At 44.4% G+C, this 5,012-nt stretch overlaps 1 protein-coding gene across 3 annotated transcripts in view; it reads left to right on the plus strand.

Annotated features, from left to right (window-relative positions):
- The first annotated feature begins 163 nt into the window (after positions 1–163).
- The window catches only part of ANGEL2 (angel homolog 2 (Drosophila)), a 21,049-nt gene continuing 16,200 nt past the window's right edge, over positions 164–5,012 (plus strand). The window contains exons 1-3 of one of the 3 annotated variants that reach the window (XM_010576400.1): positions 164–430; positions 622–789; positions 4,228–4,397. The gene's annotated coding sequence lies outside the window, so the exon portion shown is untranslated. Of the gene's footprint in view, positions 431–621; positions 790–4,159; positions 4,398–4,835; positions 4,961–5,012 lie in introns of those variants that run through there. The other 2 variants (XM_010576401.1, XM_010576403.1) reach the window with 2 other exon arrangements.

Here is a 5,012-nt window from a genome sequence, read left to right on the forward strand (position 1 = left end):
CCCGCCCCGCCGCGGGGAAGCCAACCGCCCGCCGGGGAGGGCGGCGGCCGTGAGGGCACTGCTCGGGTGGGTGTTCTTTAACTGGGTTTGGCGGGCGGGCCGAGGCTTGCGCCGCAGCCGCCAGGGTGCCGGGAGGTCCGCGGCCTGGCCGGGCCCTCTCCCTCCCGCACCGCCTCCGGCTGCCGGGTTTGAGTATCCCCGGTTCCTAGCAGGCAGCTTGGATGTGGCCGCCGCCTCCTCCGGAGCCTGAAAGCCCGCGTAGCGTGGGCGAAGCCAAGGTGTCGCGGTCAAATCATCCAGGCACGGCCCTGCGGCAGCCCAGTCCCGTTCACGGCGTTCTGCTAGGGCACGGCTGTGAGGGATTTACGCTCGGCTGTGACCACCGAGCCCCTGTCAAAGGCAGGCGCTGCACGGCGACTACAAATCTGTGGTAAGGCCTTCCGCTGACAGCGGTGGTACACCACTTCCAGCGTTCGCCCTGGGCTATTTTAAGATATGCTGCCCTAAATCTAAAGGCCTGTGACGCAGAAGTGACTCGCGGATTTTAAAGAGGAATGTTAACGGAGAGGCAAGTTTGATGGTTACTGAATCGCCATGGTTTGTGTTTCACGTGTTCTCCAGATTCTTTAAGCTGTACCTGGACACCTCCCTGCAGATGGGTTCCCGTGTGCGCACGGGTCTGCGAAACACTTTGGTGTGAGGAAACTCTCCAGCGTTTGAGGCGCATTGCTTCAGTTCAAAGGAGCGCAACTTTGCGCAGCAAGACATTCTCCTTCTGTAAGATTACAGGTACCTTCAATTACTTGGCTGTAGCGGGATCTGTACCAACGTAGATCTATGCAAATAGAGATCACACTTAAGATTATGTAAACTTTTAAGATTATTTTCTGGTTTTATCACTCTGTTTTCATTCATTTAATAGCAGATCTTGGAAAAATCATCTTTTCATTACCAGATTATTAATGTCTCTGATTTCATGCAGATCTTTAACATAGAGAAAAATACTTAATTGCATTTCTTTGTAAAAGATGAGAGGCTCTTGTACTGAAGCTCATAGTAAGCAAGTGTCTCTCCTTTGAGGATGACTGAACGGCATTGTGAATCCTTACAACATTCCCAATTATTGCTATGTAAATGAAAGGCTGTTTTCTATAATCACATTCATTTTCTGAGTTCCAGGTCAGATTCCCTTCTACAAGCTCACTGTTGAGTATTTCCGTGCAGTTTCAGTGTCACGCTCTTTGGAAGTACTGCCACAGTTTGACCTCATCCTTATTCCTAGTGATTACAAGATTACTGTTACTTTTAATTTCAACACTGCCCTCATTCAATTCATATCTCATTATAATAGGAGTTCCAACCTGCATACCAGAGGCAAGTAGGTCCTGCAAATGTGTAGAGTCAGGGAAACACACATGAGTGGACCAGCTGTTCCCTTCGCAGGGCTGGTGTTGATTTGACAGTCCTGGAGAGCCTAGCAAAGTCAGGTCAGAGGAGCTCCACATAGAAGTGTTCTAGTATCCAGATAGAGCTGCTTCTTTGAACAGTGCTATCCCAGAGTTTTCTGTGGGAGAGCACAATGACTCTTCCTAACATGTCATAGGACAGAAACAGTCCAAGCATGAGTTTTATAGCATCCTGCCTCTCCTTTTTTTTTTTATATTACTTTGACATTCTCAGTTATCAAGAAAGATTCTTTATCCTTTTTATCTCTTAAGAATTGCTTGATAGGTGTAGTCTATTTTGCATGGGGAACATTTTCTTAAGGAATGGGGAAGAAAGAGGACATTGATTGTTAGAAGCTCACTTGCTATTCTCACCTTCTGAGAGAGGAAGAGTGTGTCTTTTACATCTTTTGACAATGTGTTGGTACATCTAACTTCATGGAAGTAACTACCAAAAGGAGCACCTCAGAGATAATTCAGTCTTGACCATCATTCTTCCAAAGCAAGTTTCTAAGTCGCAAAGCTAAAAGATACACATCAAACTCCATTAGATAGTGACTGATTACCTATACTAATGATGATGCAGTTGAAGTTTCATTGAAAGAGACTTTCCAAGAAGAGATCTTTTGTTTGGAGTAATTTTAATGTACATATTAGGGAATCTAATCTGAGGTTTGTTTAGATCTGAAATTGACAGAATGATCTCAAGGATACTTTTTTTATTCTCAACTTCTCTAATTTCAGCTATAGGAAGCTTGCATCTACTCAGATGTAGTGGCATCGCATCCAAAAAACAAACAGCTGGTTGAAAATACACTCAAGTAAACAAGGAACACTTTCTAGCATGGTATACTAATTATTTGATACATCATGCAGCTCGTATAACCCTCTAGTGTAATAATGTGATTACACAACCAGTTCTGGTATAAATTTCCTTATGAAGCGGCACTTACTTGTAACGTCTCATAAGATGTGGTAGTTTGAGGTTTTAATGGTATAAACAGAAATCAATGGGACTGAAGCCATCATTGACTAATTCCTGATGATTTATATAATAGAGCTCATGTAAATTTCAATAGCCAACTGATGCATGTTCTGAGAAAAAAATTCCATCTTCAAATGCTGTCTCACTCAAAAGTTAGCAATTTGGTGGGAGGAGGAAGGGAGAAGAAGCAGTAGGAGTAGAGAACAAGACAGAGAAGAGAATATTGCAACAGCATAACTCCATGGTTGAACCAAGAAGGACAATAACTGATCAGATATATGGAATAGCTTCTTCATGCAGAACAATGGAGTAGTCTGAGATTTTTCAGCATGGAAGAAGGAATAACATGAGGGGACATGATAGTGGTCCATGAAATCATGAGTGGCATAGAGAAGATGGATGGGGATGGACTGTTCAGTCTGTCTTAACACAAGAACCAGAGGCCAGTGAAGCTGGTATGAATGGGGTCATGAAATTAATAATAATAAAATAGTTCTTCACATAATGAGTGCTAGACCAGCAGGACTCTTGTCAAAGGATGTTGCTGATGCAGAAAGTTCACAAATTCAAATACTTGGGGGAGAGAGTCACTGAGAGTAACTAAAGAGACAAAGACATCAGGCTTAGGAAATCTACTGAGCTGAAAACAGCTACAGGCAGGGAGAGTGTCCATTTGAAGTTTGCCCAGCTCCTGCACATCTCTAGGCATCTGCTGCTAACTGCTTTTAGAAAGCAGGAAACTGAGCTCAGTGGACCATTGATTTGAACAACCATGGCTGTTCTTATGTGCAGTATAATCAATCAAAACATCCCTCAGTGAGTCAGTAGCCTGCATTCACTAGGGAGTTTCAAAAGCTCAAATGACTCATAAAATAATTTGGCTTCTAGTTACAATCAGAATTTGGAGATACCTATTTTGAATAATATCTCTTAGCATGGTATAGTCAACCTAGATACACAAAATAGTAATTAGAGGAGAGTAAACAATCCACAATTAAGTGTTACTGGCTTATTAAGACTTTCCTAGGTCAAGGCAAGAAATAATAGCAACGTTGAGATGAGAAACAATTTGCATCTTATTAATAGGTTAATCTTTTTCTTATCTTCTATTTTGTCTGTTACACAATTAACTTTTATGCTTAACAGCATATCTTCCTCTTCATTAAGGCTTATCTTAAAAAAACAAAAAACAAACCCCACAAAGCTTCACCCCTTCCCTTTTTCCAGCATCATTACTGAGATTACTATTACGTAAAAACCTTTGAAGTGACAGAGTAACTTGGGCGTCTTGTGCAGGTCAAAATACAGAAAATAACTGCATTCCATGGGAAGATTCCCTCTGTTCCTAAAAATAACAGCATTTGTTGTTGTTGCTAAAGCTATGGCATACCGTCTTCTATCTTAGAAATATATTAAATACATAGGAATATGTCAAAAATATAGAAAAGAACAAATTACCAAAATAACATAGGCCTGGAAAATATGGTTGGGAGATCTTTTACTACCCACGTATTATGGAGCTAGTAGCATTGCTCTCTTATTACGTTGTGAAGAAACTAACAGAAAATGGATGGGTATTTTTACCTTTTGCCAGTAAGTAACTTGTGTCCAAGAAGTAGAAAACCCAAAGTGCATTTGACATATTGCCTAACTAGCACACTCTTAACATAATTACATTATTCCAGTTCCAGTCTTCCCTACCACTCCTGGGGAAACTTTAAAATTATTGTTATTTACATTCACTTTTATGACACAAGTAAAAGCAATGCTGAGAAACAGTATTTTACTTGATTACAGTTCCTGCACAGCATTTGCACGATTCAGCACTATCGTATTTCATACGCTTTGTACTACGTTTCCCTAAACAGAGCCAGCGTTTACTGTGTCCTCAGAAGACCTCAAGAAAGCGTTTCAAGTGTTTATTCAAGCAACATCAACAGAGATCAAGAGGATTGTTTATGTAGCTCGTAAGTAGCGGTGGGTCCACTCACGGGGCCCGTGGGGCCGGCAGGTCTCCCACCCGTCCCGGAGGCCAGGTCTCCTCAGCAGGGCATCTTCAGGTGCGTTTTAACCTGAGAATGTTAAAATACTCTCTCAGGTGAGTGGGTTTTGTTTTTCTGCAAGCAGTAAACATGGTGCTGCTGCCCTGAAATGGCACCTTGAAACACCTTGAGACCGACCCTTTGACCTTACAGGGACCACATGGTAATCCCAGGGAGAAGACCGCATGTGGAAACTACTGCGTTAGCAGAGCGCGACATCCATGTCAAAGAATCAAAAGTCTGAAATCAAGCAGCCTACAACGCGCTGCTGCTGCGCTCTGCAGCCCCTGCTGCCCCGCTGCGGCCCCCTCCCGGCGGCCGAGGCAAGCCGCAGCGGCTCCCCGGGCGCCACCCCGCCCCGGCCCAAGATGGCGGCCTGGCTTCCGCGCCCGCCTCCCGGATCAAACATGGCTGCGGGGCGCAGCGCCTGCCTTTGGACTACAAGTCCCAGGAGCGAGGGGGCGCGGCGCGGCCGCCGCCCGTGCCGGGTAAGCGGTGGCGGCGGCCGGGGCTGGCGCTGCCCTGGGATGACCCCCCCTG

Source organism: Haliaeetus leucocephalus, unplaced genomic scaffold (assembly GCF_000737465.1).
Source record: "Haliaeetus leucocephalus isolate CR32 unplaced genomic scaffold, Haliaeetus_leucocephalus-4.0 Scaffold526, whole genome shotgun sequence".
Lineage (NCBI taxonomy): Eukaryota > Metazoa > Chordata > Aves > Accipitriformes > Accipitridae > Haliaeetus > Haliaeetus leucocephalus.